Source organism: Episyrphus balteatus, chromosome 2 (genome assembly GCF_945859705.1).
Source record: "Episyrphus balteatus chromosome 2, idEpiBalt1.1, whole genome shotgun sequence".
In the NCBI taxonomy this organism is placed as follows: domain Eukaryota; kingdom Metazoa; phylum Arthropoda; class Insecta; order Diptera; family Syrphidae; genus Episyrphus; species Episyrphus balteatus.
The window spans coordinates 112,351,224-112,370,780 of NC_079135.1; the positions used below are offsets into that span (position 1 = coordinate 112,351,224).

General features: G+C 29.6%; 1 protein-coding gene across 5 annotated transcripts in view; it reads right to left on the reverse strand.

The window, feature by feature from the left end:
• Positions 1-17,615, reverse strand: part of LOC129911087 (longitudinals lacking protein, isoforms N/O/W/X/Y) — a 329,276-nt gene extending 311,661 nt beyond the window's left edge. For 3 of the 5 annotated variants that reach the window (XM_055988754.1, XM_055988758.1, XM_055988757.1), the window contains exon 1: positions 15,304-16,220. The gene's annotated coding sequence lies outside the window, so the exon portion shown is untranslated. Of the gene's footprint in view, positions 1-15,303; positions 16,221-16,996 lie in introns of those variants that run through there. The other 2 variants (XM_055988753.1, XM_055988752.1) reach the window with 2 other exon arrangements.
• Positions 17,616-19,557: the final 1,942 nt, after the last annotated feature.

The following is a 19,557-nucleotide window of genomic DNA, read 5'->3' on the forward strand; positions in this document are numbered from 1 at the left end:
CGTATTTACCAATGTTTTTCAAAAATTACCGGCAGATATTTCTTATAACTTTAAAATAGTATAAACATTCAAATAAAAAAAAAAAAAAAAAAATTGAAAGAGAAAATCAAATATAATGTTTTTTTTTTAAAGAATTTCATAAGAAATGTAAAAAAATATATTTTTTATTCAATTACTCTTGATTTCAACCACAAAACGAAGTAGGTACCTAGCCATTTGTTTTTATGAAAAAGAATTTTTGGAAATCATATTTGAAAATCTTTAGACCAGTTTTTTTTAAATTGTTGTGTGTACCTCCTACCTTCCTTTTAAAAAATCTTACATTTTTTATAAAATAAAGTTCGTACTCTATTTATAAGAATATATTAAAATAAAGTTCAAAGAAAATTCATCAAATCGTTTTCGAAAATTTGAAAAATTTTTTAAAAATCTAGGTAAAAATTTTAGCCAGGTATTTTTAATTCACAGTTACTTAAAAGATTTTGCATAAATATTTGAATTGATATCTTTTGAATAGTTTACGAGTTATTTAGAAATAAAGAAGTTCTATGACATGTACCTACCGTTAATAACGGTTCAAAAATATATTTATTTTTATTTTGAAAGTATTTTTATAGTTCCGTTAATTTTAGTTATCTAAATTTAAAATCTAAAAAACTGACAACTGGCAAGTTTGAAAGAAATCGCTTTCGTAGTTTTGGCGCTAATTCAAGATAAATACTTACACTGGCAAACACACTGGAAAGACTGACGGACAGAGACACATACACTGCCGCTCATCTGAATAGGTTCACATTTTAGTTCATCTTACTTTTAGCCTGTCTTGGTATTTATTGCAATGGGACATCTTTGTTATGTATGTAACGAGAGAACGTTTTTATGCGCTTAGTTTAGGAGAAAAAAAATTGTCTTAGGGCCTACCGTTCTTCTCACACGGTAGCTAGACCAAATCTATTCATAAAAACAAGCATATTTTTTGGCTCATCTGAATAGGTTCAAAAGCAAAAATGTTAATAAATAATGAGTTGCATGGGTCAGTTGGACTCAAAATTGTGTCTGTCAATAAATCTGATTGTGTTTAACCTGTAAGGACAAAAACGGGCCGGGAAAAATCTTTAAGCACGGAATAAATGGGGAAAAAAAAATAAATCTTTGAATTAGGCCGAAATCAACGATGCATTGGGACGAAAACAAACCACAAGTTAAAATTTAGTATGCAGTTATTTGCGCAACATCAAAGGGTATAGAAACAACATTAAAAGTTGAAGTTGCTCAGCCACAACATGGGCCGATAGATGTGCAATGATCAGAACAGCATGACTTCGCGCTAAAAATTAAGCTGAAAACCGGTATGAAATGCAGTTTAACGACGGCAAAACGGGTTGTCAGCAGTGGTAAACATTTGAGAAAAACAAAACTTCGTAAAAATTTCCACTTTACAAACCACGAAATGAAACTCGCCTACAATTAAAAAAATAAACACCTGTCGTGAAAGTCGGATTTGCAACCGGTGATTTTTCAAAGGAAAAAAATGAATTAAGTGGGCCCTGGAGGGCTAAATTCCTATTTTTATGACCTTCGTAGAGAGAAGCATTATTTTAAGGTGTCTTCATAACTGTGAAGGCAGTGTTATTAAGTCCGAAGCTATTTCCTTCTAAAAAACTTTCGATCTGCAATTTTAAACACATTTTGATTTTAATATTGGAGGCGAGTTTCTTTTCGTGGTTTGTAAAGTGGTAATTTTTGCGAAGTTTTGTTCTTCTCAAATGTTTACCACTGCTGACAACCCGTTTTGCCGTCGTTAAACTGCATTTCATACCGGTTTTCAGCTTAATTTTTAGCGCGAAGTCATGCTGTTCTGATCATTGCACATCTATCGGCCCATGTTGTGGCTGAGCAACTTCGACTTTTAATGTTGTTTCTATACCCTTTGATGTTGAGCAAATAACTGCATACTAAATTTTAACTTGTGGTTTGTTTTCGTCCCAATGCATCGTTGATTTCGGCCTAATTCAAAGATTTATTTTTTTTTCCCCATTTATTCCGTGCTTAAAGATTTTTCCCGGCCCGTTTTTGTCCTTACAGGTTAAACACAATCAGATTTATTGACAGACACAATTTTGAGTCCAACTGACCCATGCAACTCATTATTTATTAACATTTTTGCTTTTGAACCTATTCAGATGAGCCAAAAAATATGCTTGTTTTTATGAATAGATTTGGTCTAGCTACCGTGTGAGAAGAACGGTAGGCCCTAAGACAATTTTTTTCTCCTAAACTAAGCGCATAAAAACGTTCTCTCGTTACATACATAACAAAGATGTCCCATTGCAATAAATACCAAGACAGGCTAAAAGTAAGATGAAATAAAATGTGAACCTATTCAGATGAGCGGCAGTGTATACACAGAACTTTCAAAATCTACAACTACGTAGTTATGTTGAACTGATAGACCATCTCTGGTTGTTTTAATAAAGTAGTTTTTTCTTTAACAAATTCCCTTCGACATATATTCTGATTTAATCCAATTAAATTAAATTCTTACATTTCTGCAGCTTTCCATAATGTCAATCGGGCCCACCTTTCTGCATGCATGACGTCATAAATTGTACTTGCCCGTATATAATTACAATTATTATAAACCTATTCTTAAGCTAATGGCACTCCTTATTACCTTTTACGTTTACATCTTTGATTTCCACAAACCTTTATTCTTTTTTCTTGCATTCATAAATTTCTAATTTGCAGCAAATAATGTTTATTTAAATTAAATATTTTTTTTTTTTTAATTTATTGAATATCAATAAAATAGTATTATAAAGGGTAAACTTATTTGAAAAACCTGTTGTCTCTTTGCTTCAATCCGTTATATTTATTTAAAAAAAAAGAAAAAAAAAAAACTCAGACATGTTTGTAGGCCACGTTTGTTCAAACACTTTATGTAGATATTTATAACGTGTTTTTATTATCAAGCCAGCTAAACAGGAGGACCTGATAGGTAGCTTGTTATTAAACAAAAAAAAAAAATAAATATAAAGAACAGAACTTAAACTTACGTAATATTAAAGAATTTATTCTAATTTTCTATATGATTTATAAATAATTGTATGTTTCATATTATTATTTTGAATATAAGAAGATGGTTTTATTGTTTGAAAACTTAACAAGGATTGGTTGAATTTTTGTATTGTATTGTGTTGTTTAAAGGTCAAAAGGTTAAGTAATGATTGATTTTATGATTATTGTGAAATAAATCATTTTAATTAGAAACAAGATTCACGAGCGATAAGTTAAGAGAGAAGAAAGCAATAGATAATAATGCGCTGCACAAAATTGCTTGGTAACTATTTATTATTAGAAAACAATAAGAAAAAAGTGGTAATTTTAAAATTTTAAATGTCAACAGTGAAATCGTTTTTTTTTTTTTTGTATACGCTATTTGACAGGTGAGTTGGTTTTATACATTTTTCTCTTTTTAAGAAATAAGTAGGTAGTTTAAGAAAATAACAAAAATAAATATTTATGAACTTTTAGACTTGCAGTTTAGACCTGGTTAGATTACATAACTGAGATTAGATATTAATTTTGAAGTTGAAGCAGAGATTCTCAAAAGGGTTCTTCAATGGCCCAGAAGAATCATGAGTCATGACCCTTATCTAAATAAACATGGATCCTTTTATTAAGAGAAAACTTTAGTCATCCTCATCAGTGTGCAAATGATAAGTATGATCGATCGCTGATCTGATTTTCTGATTTTCTAATTTTTTTTTTTTCGACATTTAAATGTTTTTATGTGGGGTAATTCATTATAAACAAATTTGTAACTGTTATTATAACAACATATATTATCTTCTTTCAAAAACTTTTTAAATTTTCCCGATATCTCTTTTATTGCTAGAGATATCTTAAGTTTAATTTAATAAGCCAAAGAGAAACTAAACTTAATCTAAAGTATAAGTCACTGGTCACAGAATTTTTGCCACAAGCACCAAAATATACTTTTGTGAAGGTTTTCGAGTTGCTGAATTCAAATCCGCAATCGGAAAAATTCTATTAGCCTCCGTTCTTGAAATATAACCGTTATAAAAAAAAACCCTTTTTTTGCATTTTATAACGGTAATATTTCAAGAACGAAGGCTAATAGAATTTTTCTGACTAAGGATTCGAGTTTAGCAACCCAAAAACCTTCAGAAAAGTATATTTTGATTCTTGTGGCAAAAAAAGTTTAATTTGGTTGGCCAGTGTTGTTTCTGATTCAAAGACCGCTACTTAAATTTAAAATATCTCGGGCAATAAAAGAGATATCGGAAAGATTTAAACATTTTTTGAAAGAATAAAAAATCTTATAGGCAACGTTACAATTTTATTCATAATGAATTACTCCACATAAAAACATAACCTCGAAAACAGCCAAAATTACGTTTTTTGACATTTTCTAACGGTAATATTTCAAAAACGAAGGCCAATCAAACTTTTCTGTCTTCAGATTCGAACTCAGCACCCCAAAAACTACTAGAAAAGTATATTTTGGTTCTTTTTATTAATAAACATGTAAAAAAGATTTAAAAAAAAAAACAATATTTGGTCTTAAAATAGGTAATTATAAGGGAGCGGGTCATAATTCTGCTTGTCAAAATTCTGTACGACAAAATTCTGTGGGGTCAAAATTCTGTACGACAAAATTCTGTGGGGTCAAAATACTGTAATACCATAATTCTGTACGTCATTATACTGTAAATACAAAATTCTGTACGTCAAAATACTGTATGAACAAAATACTGACATTCAAAATTCTGTTTTGTAAAATTCTGTACGGCAAAATACTGTAAATCAAAATTCTGTAAAAATGCTGTAAAAAATATCGTTTTGATAATGTAGAAAAGTGCGCGCCCACTTTTTTACATTATCAAAACGATATTTTTTTACAGCATTATTACAGATTTTTGATTTACAGAATTTTGATGTACAGAATTTTGAAATACAGTATTTTGACCAACCAGAATTTTGCTATACAGAATTTTGACTTTCAGAATTTTGTTCCTACAGCATTTTGCACATACAGAATTTTGACATACAGTATTTTGGCATACAGTATTTTGAATACAGAATTTTGCAACATACAGAATTTCGACCCCAAGCCTAATTATAATTGTTTTTTTTAGAAAAACAATTTTAACAAAACTTGTGCAAGAAATTTTATTGAAATCAATGAAAATGGACCAAATTGCCCAACAAAAGTTGCTTAGAATGTCTAAGGTTTTTATAGAATAAAAGAATTATTTATGTAAATTTGTTTTATCATAAATAGTTCAAAAAATACTTTTTATTTCAAAAGTACGATCTTTCAAGCAAAAGTAACGCGAATGTTAAGAGTTTTTTTTTTACTAAAAAGAACCTTTGCCAAAAAATTTACTAAAAATCTTCAAAAGAATTAGTTTTCGAAATTCAAACAAAATCGTGCTATTATTATTTATTTATTTTATTCGTTATTAAATTAATGTTGAAAATTAGAGAACAAAGCAGTGCCGGTCTAAGCACTACCGGCGCCCCTGGGCAAGATTGCAAGTGGCGCCTCTAAAAAAAAATCATTTTAAAACAATTTTTTTAAATCACGAAAAATGCATACTTGTTAATGCAGTTTACCTTTATCTCTGACTTTTTTGTTTAAAAACATTTAAAGAGATGTAGATCCAGAAGGTACAGTTGGTTTTATTTTTTGAGAATTGAGTGGAAGCGATTCGGACTGTTTTATTGGATTTAAGAATCCTTGAGTGAAACCACTCGAAAACGACATAGTATATAAGTATTAGTGATTTTGAGTGAATTCTGTTTTGAAATCAAGAAGAGAATTTCTCTTCTGAGAGGCGAAGTATTTTCGTGCGAATAAATAAACGCTTTCAGCAGGCTTCTAACTATTTTTTTTTTATTCTCACACACAAACGTAGTTTAAATGAGAAATGGAAGAGCTGTCAGTTTTTCAAGAATTGGGAAATGAGCTCGGGAGTAGTTCCCGCGTCTAGTTTCAAATAAATGAAAATTGTGGACATAAGAAAATGTACGTTGCACCTACATATTTGCAACTATGTAAATCTTCATCTATTTAATTCTTTAAATTACAATATTTTACAAATAACCCATTTTAGTTTTGTTTTGACACATAATAGAGCGGGCGGCCACTGCAGAAACGCTCAACTCATCGAGCTAAAGAAAATTTTAAATGGGAAGTGAAAGAGGGCTATTAGTAGTTACGAAAACCACAGGTCTTCCCGTTCGCATCCTGGCACGATTGGCGTGGTAAAGTGCATTGTGCATCTCATAGAGCTAAAAGACGATATTGGTGTCAAATTAAAGGTGAGATTGTCAGGTATCAAAATTCAGAGGTCTTCTGGGCGAAAGTCTGACAGTTTTGTCCTGCAGCCCGTTAGAAGCGATGAAAGTGAGTTTTTTAATAAAGTCTGGTTTTTTGGTATGTTGGTGGATGACTTAAGGAACTTTTTCACTATAAAATAAAAATAAGAGTCATCAGCATTTAAATACAAAACGGTTTTTTGGAAAAAGCTTCATAGATTCTTAAAAATGACCCAAAGTATATGCAAAACTACGAATAATTCGCGAAAAAGTCTCAAATAATACGCTGCGCCCCTTACAACTAACCGAAAAAAAAGGAGAATTTAATTTCAAATTAAAGCTAATAATGTCTTTTTTTGAAAACCAGAGGTCTTCCAAGCGACATCTTGACATTTCACTCCCCAGCCTGCTTGAACGTTTTAAGTGAAAAACGCTCCTAACCTTAAAACAAGCTGCGTGACTTAACTTCCAATTTTTGGCTTGGAAGACCTCTGGTTTTCAAAAAAAGACATTATTAGCTTTAATTTGAAATTAAAGTCGACTTTTAATTCGGTAAGTTGTAAGGGGCGCAGCGTATTATTTGAGACTTTTTCATGAATTATTCGTAGTTTTGCATATAATTTGGGTTATTGTTAATAAACTATCAAGCTTTTTCCAAAACATCGTTTTATATTTAAATGCTAATAACTCTTATTTTTATTTTATAGTGAAAAAAACTCCTTAACTCATCCACCAAAATACCAAAAAACAAGACTTTATGAAAAAACTCACTCTTATCGCTTCTAACCTTAAAACGGGCTGCATGACAAAACTGCCAGACTTTCGCCCGGAAGACCTCTGAATTTTGATAGCTGACAATAGCACCTTTAATTTGACATCAATATTGTCTTTTAACTCTATGAGATGCACGATGCACTTTACCACGCCAATCGTGCCAGGATGCGAACGGGAAGACCTGTGGTTTTCGTAACTACTAATAGCCCTCTTTCACTTCCCATTTAAAATTTTCTTTAGCTCGATGAGTTGAGCGTTTCTGCAGTGGCCGCCCGGTCAGGGGCGCCTGTGCAAAAATTAAATTGGTTGGAGGAATATAAGGATTGCTTTAGTCTTTCAAAAGAAATTTGGGCACCTTTTTCTTCAAAGATGAACGAACATCAAACCAAAATTGGGGGGCGCCTTCTTCAAAATGTTTAGGACAAAAAATAAGAGCGCCTTTGAAAAAGTAAAATAAAAAAAAATGGGGGCGCCTTTGTGAAAGTAAATATAATTAGAACATCGATTGGAAAGATTTCGTTGTTTGTATAGACTTTTGTAAAAGTTCCTTGCGCCCCTGGGCTATGGCCCAGGCTGCCCTCCCCCCTAAAACCGGCCCTGGAACAAAGTCTTCATGAATAAAGTGAATTTTATCCTATCGTTGACTTATTTCCCTGCTCCACAAGCATCTCACTGATTTCGCGACTCCCAAATTACTTGCTTACGTTTTTTTAGAAAATCCATTTCTCAAACAAATTTTTCAGGTGGAACATTACTCAAAGAGGTTTTTTGTTTGTTATATATAATGCCCCATTAATATGGGACATAAGACCATTATGGACTTATAATGTCCTGTGAAGTTTTTTCCCTGCGCCGTTTTTCAATGTCGAATCACGTAAAAGAAAATCTCTTTTTTTTTATTAAACTCTTTCTTTTTAAACATGGTTTAGTAAATAGCAAATAGGTAAAGGAATTTTTATCGGTTATGGATCATGGTTTGTTTCGAATTGTTATATCAATTTTTTTAAGATAAATAGTTTATTTAATAACAAGCAGAACTTTTAAAGATCACACATTACCAAAGTGGATTAACCGAAGGCATACATACTATGGCCATTTTATATTATTTTCACTTCTTATAAACAGTTTTGATGGCCAAAAAAGAATGTAATCTGAATTCACATGTTCAACACTTGGACACCACTCTTTCATACAATCACGGATTTCAAATGATGCGACAAAGCCTAGAAACCAAATATAACGACTTTGAAATTGTGCGCAAAAAAAAAAAGAAATCTTTTAGCCTAGGAACAATGTAATCTTCTCAAATAAATATATGTAAAGTAGAAGATGTATAGGTAACTTTTTAGACATTTTACTTTATCGAATGGCCATATTAGGAGTTCAAAAACTGATCTTGGTATGATTTGTCTTAAACGAAAAATCGGTAATGCTGAACTATTGAAATTTCCCTATTACAATTAAGCTGTTAATTTTCTGTCAAGTTGGTGAATACTTAAAAAGAACTGAAGTGAATTCAAGAAACCGAAAACGATTTTTCGTAAAGTAAGCAGCATATGAGCATACTGCGTTTTGTAAACATTTTTTGTTCTTAGGAAATTATTCAAACGTTTTTAGCATTCCATCGGCAAAAATTTAAATAATCTTGTAGGTAAAGTAGGAGTTATTAGCATCTTTCGTTAAAAATCAGCTTCGGGAAATACTCCTTGAATATACCTTCAAAGAGAATTAATGAACACTGCATTTCATTTAATGGTCTTAATCATTAAGAACGTTTTATCATCTTTTGATTTCCTATATAGAATATCTTATTTCTTAACCCTTCAACAATGTTGCCTAGCAAAGATCATGCTCTTGATTATTTCAAAAACAAACAAAAAAACGGAAAATCTTAATAATGAAATTCTGAGCTGAAATAAAAGGCACAAATGTTGACAGACAATTTATCTAGAACTATAAACCCATGCACTGCACAGAGCAAAGCTATACGAAAAGCGTAAGCGTAAATGCACTCTTTGAGAATGAAATATTACGCCCGCATTTCTATTACTTCTTAATCACGCGATTTCTTTACAACAAAAACAACAACTGCAACTGCAGAAGAAACAAAAAATTAATTAAGTTGCAAAAGTGAATTAAAAAACTTATACAAAATAAAAAAAAAAAAAAATAAATAAAAAATATGATAACTTTCTCAGCAGCGGAACTAAAGTCTTGAAGTGATGAATGTTTGATAAGCAGCCAACATTTTTTTGACATTGATCAATTAATAAGAATAAATTCTTGATGCGGTGCAATGGTTTTTTTTTTTAATTTTTTTCTTGTTTGTTTAATTTCTCAGAAAAAGGACATACATTTTGCGTCCAATATAATTTTGATTTCTTTTGTAATTTTTCCGAATCAAATTTTAATAAGCTCTACTTATTTCAGATTTATTAATTTTTTTTTTTGTTTAAATCAGAATTAGTATGTAATTAAAAATCATAATTCGGTGGCGTTTCGGAAGCGCTTGTTAATAAAGTAGTTATTATTAATTATATTAGTGATTCCTTGAGATATACATAGATGGGAGGTGGATTATGATTATAATGATTGCTTTTTGATTATGCGATTTACTCTTCTTTTTTTTATTTTCATATTTGCACGGCATTGTTTTGCTCTTGTAAGCTACAATTTATTAATAAAGCCGATGATAATGACACGCAAAATTTATTTTAATTCAAATGTTCAATTGGAACATGCTATGGGATGGGCCATACACCAATTAACCAATGCTCAAGCGTAAAAATAAGCTCCTGTTTTTTTGCTTAATAGAGTTAGACTTATAATTAAGATAAGAAATAATTTATTTAAAGCCGATGGAACTTTTTTGTTGTATAAATGGGGATTAGACAGGAAAACAAGATTATATGAAAATGCCGTCGGTATGTTATGTATTTAACTATCGGGTTGATTTTTTTTTTTACCATATTTAGGAGTTGTTTTCGGTCCTTGGACTTTTTTACATACGGAGAATTCATTATAGATTACGGTTTAATTATAAGAGGGAGTTAAATATATTGCCTGTTAAAAAATCAACACTTTGTAGCGTTTCTAGCATTCCAAAGGATAAAAAGTTGATCAGTTTCAATTGATTAGGTTTCGATATAATAACAGTGTACAACATTGATTTTTTTTAGAATTTAATTTCTTTGCGATTTCTTCTTCTCCATTTGACAATGTTGTCGAAAATTTAACAAGCTTATTCTATATTATGCCGTTTAAGTTCCACATCCGAATTATTATTATCTAATTATAATTTTAGACATTATGAATAAAAAAAGCTGTGGGAACTATAATCAGCAATTCAGTTAAATGGATTAAACATGTCGGAGAGAAGTTTATTTCTAAAAATAAAAAAAAAACAGTATAGGAGATAGAATGGTTCCCTGTGGCACATCACCATTTCTCTATCGGTTTCATTGTTAAATGCATTTTAATATGACTTCTACGCATTTATTTTTGTTTCAGCACAGACATAAACTTATATAAGGGACGTGATATTTACGGTCAATAGTCAAAGGGTGAAAAAGTCACGTTTTCTTAGTGATTATCTAAAAGAAAAAAACAAATATTTGACTAAAAATTGTTAAAAAACAATGTTCAGATATATATTTATACATAAAATATGGACTTTGAAAGAATTTTTTAGGTTTTTTGCTTATTAAATTATTTAATTAAAATAATAAATTTAAGGGAATTAGGTATTTGTTTTTAATATATTTCATAAAAAAAAGAATACTTTGAAATCTTTTTCGATTTTTCTCAATCTACTTCCAATTTTTCTGGAAGTGGTAAAACTGATTATAAGGTCATGCGATTTTGCATTAAATCGATTATGGCGCCCTCTAGAGACAAAAGTCATAAACTATTTACCCCGAAATGATTAAAATAACATAAATTCAAAAATTTAAGCCTGACTATCCCCAAATCACGGCTTAAAAGGTAAATGTTTCAGTTTGGATTTTGGATCGGAGACAAAAAATAGTTTTTCACTTAACATTTTGGGAGTTATAACATAGAAATTTCTTATTTTAAGATAAATGTATCAAAAATTATCTCCGCAGTGTCTTTAGTTAAAATTTATTTATTTTCAATTTGGAAAATAAAATAAACTCTTTCAGAAAAGATTAAAGATTTGGCATTAAATAAACTAGTTTTTTTTTTTTATTTTCGATTCAAATGAATGTCTTTAACTCCTGTCATTTTGGACGTCATATTTAATTCAAACTAATCTGTCACATAAAATTAAAGTTAAGTTGTGTTTTTTTTTTTTTAATTTAAGTTTTTCTTACTTTGTATCTAAAATTATAACAGTCAAAAAAAAATAATTTTTTTTTTTCCTTCATAGCGTCTCAAAGAATTTTTAAGTAAAGCTGCATATTTTTGCACATGTTCATCAGTTAATTACGATCAGCAATATCTATATGTCGAATTAGCAATTCAATTTCTTAGTTATTAGGTATTTAACATTAACTAACTGAGACATAAATATTTACACCTATTTAATACAATATTGATCAAAAATTATTTTATGAAAGGATTAACTTATGTGTACCTGTGCAGTAACTGAAGTTCAGTCAAATATTTTAAATAATATAAAATTAAATTTAGTAAAATAATTAATGAAAACTCGCAACCAAAATAAAACCAACATCATGATTTTAATGTAACTAAGGAATAAAATGTTCAGTTTTTTTTTTTAGTTTTACTTAAATAATTTTAAATGATCGATTACTAAAATTAGTGTCGGTAACTATACAACGCTAAGGAAAGACTCAAAAATACGTTTTCGGTAGTCTTTTACCTATACCTATATGCCGATATACTCGAAGCACAAAATACTTAACTTATTATTTAAATAAAAAAAAAATAAACTTTATTTCAATAAATACATACTTTGAAATTAATTTCTAACTGCAGAATAAGTTCATAAGAAGTTTAAAAATAATAAAGACAACTTTAGCTTTCAAAACAATTTCCGATCAATTTGATTGAGTGTTTGTTTAATTATATTGAAAGGATAACATTTTTATATGTATACAAATTATTACAATGATTTGAAATTGTATTCAAATTGTTTAGCTAAAGGACATAATGAATGAATAATTATGAAAAATAAAAGTAAACCTTAATTTGTAAAAAATGAATCACAAGTAGGTAGTGATATCGTTTTAATATTTTAATGTCGTTTTCATTAACAATTTTCTCATTAAAAACTATTCACATCTTTTAAGAACTAAACTTATTTCAATACCAAGGGCCATTGGCTGAATCGAAACTTAAATAATAATTATTGAATATAAACTCTTATTCTCTACTTTTTCCTATATGCGTAAACTGTCACATTAGGATTTATGTTGAACATAAATGCTTAATTTTCGATTCAACAAACGGCTCTTAATATTTTAATAGAGTTTAGATCTCATTTTAGATACTTTTTGTAAAAAAAATTTTTGTTAAGTTCTTAAATTTCTAACAACCTGTTTTCAATCCTGAAGATTGGTAATAGGTTAACTGAGGTTAAACCGACAAAATTTGCACTAACTTATAAAATTTGTAATCAATACTTATATCCCTTAAAGTTATTTTTTATCCTCAATAATTAAAATAATAGCAAATTGAATAGAAAAATAAAAGTTAACCTGCGATTTACAAAGGTAATAGAAGGAATTTTTATTTTTTACTAGCTTGAAAGTTATTTTTTTTTTTTTTCCTCACACTTCGTAGTAAAAATCCTACTTAGGTGCCACTTAAATATATGTATGTCTCTGTAATTTTATTTCTTAAATAACAGCCAAAACAGCAGTGGTACTTTCCCTTACAATACCAAAAAAAAAGTTATCTACAAAGAACCAAAAATCGGAAATGCAAACAAGCATTAATTTACCAAAAATTAAAATTGTATACTAGATCATTTTTGTCTTCTTAATTTCGCAGAGAACACAAATACCTATATAATGAATAGGTACCTACTTTTAATAAAATGATTTTTAAAAAGTCCTAATTTTTATAACTTAATTGCTTCTGAACTAGAGTAAAAATTATTTGTACAAACTAAATCAATTTAAGCTAAATCACATAGTTAACAGCGTATAAGTATTTTCGGAGTTGCATAAGTTATTAATAAAAAAAAATTTCCGATTCAACAATGATTTTTTATCACAACATAACATTTTTTTTTTGATAAACGCTTTTATTTAATGTTGAGGGATTTTGCAAAACTTACTAAACTGAAATTAATCGATAAATGAATGATGAAATCTAAGTAAAGAATTATTATTTTTTGGAAATTTTTTGAGTTGATGCTTCACTAATAAAACCCCGTAAATGTAAGAAGGACAACATTAATTTCTTACAATGGCGATCGGTAAGATATCCTCAATAAATATTTTCTATAAAAAAATAAATATGAACAGTACGCAACACATTTTTCTAAATTGCGTTCGCAGTTCATATTATAAAAATGTTATATTGGTTTGAAATAATTTAAAAGTCTTAATAGAACTTTCATAAGTCGAAACGGTATAGCTGATAGATTACAAAAAATAGCTACGTATCAAAAAAATTTATGTTGGCTGACTTACATCACAATCGATGAGTTAATTCTATAGATCAAGGCTCTTTTTAACTCATTTTTTTACTATAGAAAACTGGCTTTTCAATTTTTTGTCGTTTAGCAACAAAAGGTCTTGAATAACAAAATTGCACTTTTGGGAATTTTGTTTGAGTAAGAATTCTCTTAAATTTTATATTAGAAACCTAAGACCTTGTTGCCTAACGCTAAAGAATTCAAAAGGTATTACAAGATTAATATCATTGATCTCAGAAAAAATTCTTTCAAAGAAATGTTGGTTAGCTAAAAAAAAAAAGCTAAACTGATTAGCTTTACTGATCCAAGAAATGCCTACATTTAATTGTTTTGATTATTATTTTTAGAAATTTTTTGAACTGAACATGAAGTCGATATCACCAACAAATTTAATTGCAATTTAAAGAGGTTTTCAAAAAATTGGAAACATTTTCCAATCAACAACCTAACTATGAATAAAAGGCTTTGATCCTGAGTCAACTCATTAAATTTGTCAAGTTAAAGAGATCCATTTGGATTTTTTTTTCTTTGACCTGTTAACGTGTATCCTTTATATCAAAATCTATGTTGATTGAATTTACTTGCAGGGTTAAAAGTTAAAAGATAGGATGGGAAATGAAATAGCTATGTCCGCATAATGCACAAAAAGCTAAAAAATACAGATCAATATTCTTAAATTGCACTGGTCTGCAAAGAAAATAGAGCTTGCACCCAACTATATCTTCTTTTATAAAGGATTTTTTTGTGTTGAGTTCTGAGACACTAAACTTACTGAGTCCGAATCCAACACTTTTTTAAAATACTTCAATAAACGCGGTTTTTGGATACTTTTGACGTCGATTTCAAGTTAAGTATTTGTTTATTACAAAACTACTCATGCAATCTCAAAAAGTCTAAACTATACCTATTAATTTTCTTGCTAAATTAATTTTTTTTTTTTTTTCAAAGGTATTGGAAATAGAAATTTATGATATTTCAAAATCTTATTGGTTAAGATAACTGATGGTTTTTTGGAGCGGTTTCCAATTTATAACTTCTTATTTAGATTTAAAAATCAATATATTGCGAAAAAACTATGTTTTGGAATAATAACATAAAAAGAATTTCATTGGAAATTAGTTTTTGCGATATTATAAAAAAAAAAGTGATGAGTATAGCTTAAAAACTTAGACGTGTTAGAATAAATCTGTAAACAGTTTTGAATTCAGCACACTTAAGTCAATTAAAATCACACAATAAAGTTTTTGCTCAAGGCTTTTTTTTTTGCTGTTGTTGTGTTTAATAGTTATTAGAGCCTTGTTAACAGAATACAAAAAACGAAAACCTAGATATTGTTAGATCATGATGTTTTGTTTAAATAATCTTATAAATAAAAAATGTATCACTGTCAACCTATTCATCTCTTCAAAAACTAAATAAAACTAAATCACTAACCATTCTAACAACATTTCTAAACACCGATCTTTTCAGAGTCCCTAAAATGAGATTTCACTTTTACTTTCAGTTTGTCGAAGAAAAACTTTGATACCTAGTCAGTTTGCGGTACTTACCAAAATGTTTGTTGTTGTTTTTTTTTTTGAAAATTCCAAGATAATCCTTTTCCGGTTGTTATAGGTGTTTATAAGTATTATATACAGTAAAGCTGAATTGTGTTTTTGCGAAAAAACTTTTTTCAAAAGTTCATTCACAATTTTTATATAAATATCCAACAAGAAAAGAACAAAAATTCAACCGATCTTTCTGAATTTCATAAACAAACATTTAACACATTTTTTTTTTTTTTTTTTAATTTGTTTCGTTCCCGAAATATATAGTTAAACAAAATTCAATTTCTTTTTTTTTGCAACAAAAACCACAATTGGCAACTTTTGAAAATATAAATAAACCAAATTGATCAGACAACAATTATAGGTACAATATTGAACAAAATTTATTTAATCCAAAAAAATCACACACAAAAAACACCGAAACGAATCCGAAATAAAAAAAAAAAATTCAAAAAATTTTGATCAAAAAGTGAAAGTATGTATGAATTTTCCCGCACTTGATTTAGGTATAAATAGTTTTTTTTTTTTTTTTTGTTTGTTTTGTTTCACATTAAGTATACAAAATTTGTATCTAATTTGTTTTGTTTTTTACTTTGGCCAAAAAAAGGACACACACCAAAAATGATATCAATTTTATGTTTTTTTTTAGGGTTTTCTAAGTTTTAAAAATTATCATTTATATTTTTTTGTTTATTTGTTTCATTTGTGTTTGTTGCATCAATATTTAATATTTTTCATCATTTTGTTTGTTTTGTATAAAAATAAAAACAGTTATGCATATTTTTTCTACATATTTTCCTTTCGCGATCCTTTATTTATTTTTTTGCACTTCACTTTTTTTTTGCATAAAAACAAATATTTTTTTTTTTTGTTTTCTTTCTTTCTTTTTTTTATTTATTTAATTTAGCTGTTTAAAATTTCTGTAAAAAAAAATTACACAAAATTAGAAAAAAAAATTAACAAAAAAAACATAAAAATCACATAAAATATCACTTAGGGCATTTTTTAGAATAAATTTGAAAAAAAAACAGAGTTTTTTTTTTGAATCTGTGTTTGAGAGAACCGCGCGCGTTCTTAAACAATTTTTTATATTGTTTTCAGCATTATCCTTGCTGGTGGATTGTAAGAATCCGTTTGATCCAGATGTTAACTTTCGCTTGGTTTTTAAGAACCAAAAACACAAAATCGACACGAATCAAGTTCAATTTTTGGGCGCCATTAAAGAATGTTCCCTAATAACTTCCCATCAAGAAGATAGTCTGAATGGTCACAAGACACCAAACGAAAACAAAAAAAAAATTAAATACTAATAAAAACTTCTCTAAGATAGATAGATTCAAGCTCTTTGTGTATCTTTTGTATCTTTTTCCGGGTTTCTGGCGCGCGAGTTATAAATTCTAAGCGCGTGAAAAAAAAAAGATTTTTTTTTTCTTCTTCTTTTTCAAACAATCGCAATCATTTTCGAACGTGAGAATTTTTAACTCGCAGAAAAAATTTTTTTTTGTGTTCACACTTTTTAAAGTCCAAAAACCGAAAAAAATGTCCAAGTTTTTTTTTTTTGATAAAAATTCTCAAAAAAAAAAAAATATCTTTTTATTTCATACCGACTCTCAGAATGCAATTTTTTCTATTTTAGATTTTTTGTATCTTTTTGTAATTATTATTTTGTGTTTGTTCAAAAAATTTGTTAACTAACCGAAAATGATATTTCTAGAGAGCAGGCAGCAGCGACTTGTATCGAACTGACGACACTACTGACGTTCCGAACGTTTTGTGGATTAGAACCCCGCAACGCAGCAGTCCAGAGTCGCAGTCGTCGGTGTATACGAGACCAATGCGTTTTTTTTTTGCCTTCTTTTTTTTTATTTTTTTGCAATACAATTTTTTTTTTTTGTACCTACTGTTCACGATACAAAAAACCACCACTAACGAAAGCCCGGTTGTGTGCGCGGCGCTCCGTGTTGTGTTGCTAGAGTGCTGCTTCACTTGGTGCTACTGCTGCGACTGCTGCTGTTGTTAATGTCAGTCGTGCCTTCTCTACTCTACTACTCCAATGGCTTGGCTATGGAGCAGCGCTCTGTTGTGTTGCTGGCTATGCTCCTCGATTTTGTATAGAATCCGTCCGTCTGTCCGTCGCGCCCGCAATATTGTCGTCGTCGTCTTTGGTTGTTGTCCAAACGCCTCGATCTCATCAGAGAATCTCTAGCCCCTCTTGTTGCTGGCTAGATGGAGTAGTATAGAGCTGCTGCTGGCTGACTGTGTAGCTGCTGCTGATGCGGCGTCTAGTATGTTGCTGACTGGCCGTTAAAAAAACTTTGTCTTCTTTCCTTTGGATTTTTTTGTATAGACTTGCTTTCCCATCCAACTTTCTGTCCGTCCTCTTCTTTATATTTTCCCCCAAGTTTTTTTTTTTCTAACCAACACACTCAGGCTATATAGCGAATTCCAAATGCAGTTCTCTTCCTTCATCCATCGAGCCCCATACAATCCATTCACCTATACCATCAAAATTCTGTCTGAAACATCATCATACGCAACACATACAAAAACATTCATGCAATACGTTTGCAATGTTTTGGATAAACCATCAAAAACGAAAAGATCCCAAAGAGAATTCTACAAACAAGTGTGCGAATTCCCATTCTCCTAGCCAACATTATGATGATATTGTTGGGGGGGCACCATCATACAACAATGCCTCCAAAAAACTCCTCCATGCTCCATCTTTGCAACTATAAATTCTCTTTAGCAACATTTTCTACTCCTATACACAAACCTCGCTCTAGCAACATTTTTCATTCATATTTTTGTTTGGTTTTGTTTTGTTGCTATATATCTCATTACTACCCTCGCTTTGTGCATGTGCATACGCACTCATACAACAAGCCAAACGTCATCACACACTCTTTTGAGATGGGGTTGTATCTAACAAACACCTGTTTGCTGAATGGCAAAAAAAAAGCTTCCCTCCCCCTCAAGTTGAGTATATGTATATAAACACATTGAAAAATCTTACGCATGCACATTCTGCATTCTCTTGCAACATTTTAGTCTATCAAACAAGTTGTTGTTCTTTTTGTGCTGTCTCCCCTAGCAACATTCAAAGAGCAAAACTTTAACTTTATATTTCAATACAAATACAAAAATATACTGCAAATGGAATTCTCTTGTTTGCCTGGGGAACAAAACCCAAATACATGCAAAATATTTTTATTTGCAAATTTCGCAAATTCTCTTAGATAGGAATCATCATCAAGAACACACAACACACACATGTTGCTAGAGATTTATCTAAACAAAAAAAATTCTTAATCGAAACAAGAACAAAAATATTTGCAAACTCTTTTTATGGGCCTTTTTCCCCACATCTCTTAATCATTTTTATAATGCTTAATGCACCCCGAACCCCAACCCACCCAATATCAACCCCATATATTGGCACGACAACAGAAAAGAAGACTTTGCAAAAATGTTTGCAAAAAAAATCAACCAACTAAAAAAGTATCTCTATCATCGTTCTCGACGAGGAGTTCTCTTCGAGAATTTCGCTTGGAGAAGAGAATTTGCAAAACAAAACAAAATCGCGAAACAAATTTTTGCATATTTTTTTTTTATCTTTTTTATTTTTTTTATTTATTTTTGCAAAAAAGTAAAACAAAAAATTAAAAAAAAAAATAATAAAACAAGAAACGCCGGTAAGACTTACTCATACACTTGTATTTTAGTCTATAGAGTGGTGGACGCAGCAACAAAAAAAATAGTAGTATCTGATAGATTAATCGCGAGGTAGGTTGTTGGTAGATATACATAAGGTACGTGTGTTTGTGTTGAGAGTTTGTGATATTTCGCTAGCATATAAGATTTTTTTTGCAAACAAAACCAAAAAAAAAAAAAAAATAGAAAATAGCATAAAGTGTGTGCGAAAAATATTCGCATAAAAAATATATTTAATCAATCACTAGAGCGAACGGGCAAGCTGGCGGGCGGGCGAGAGTTTGACGACGAGAGTGTGTGGTGTTGTATATTTTATTTAAAAAAGATTTTTTTTCGATTTTTTTGGCAAACTTTTTTATGTCATGTTACCTACTTAGTTAGTTTTTGGATTTTTTTGTTGTTGTTTCTTCTTGTGTCGACTCCTTTATTGTAGTATTTGTGATTTAATTTTAATTTCTTTTTTTGGGAGTGTGACCCGTTTACTAGTTTTTTTTTTTGTTAAGAATTAGAATTGTTAATTTTGGAATTCGTTGTCATTTAAAT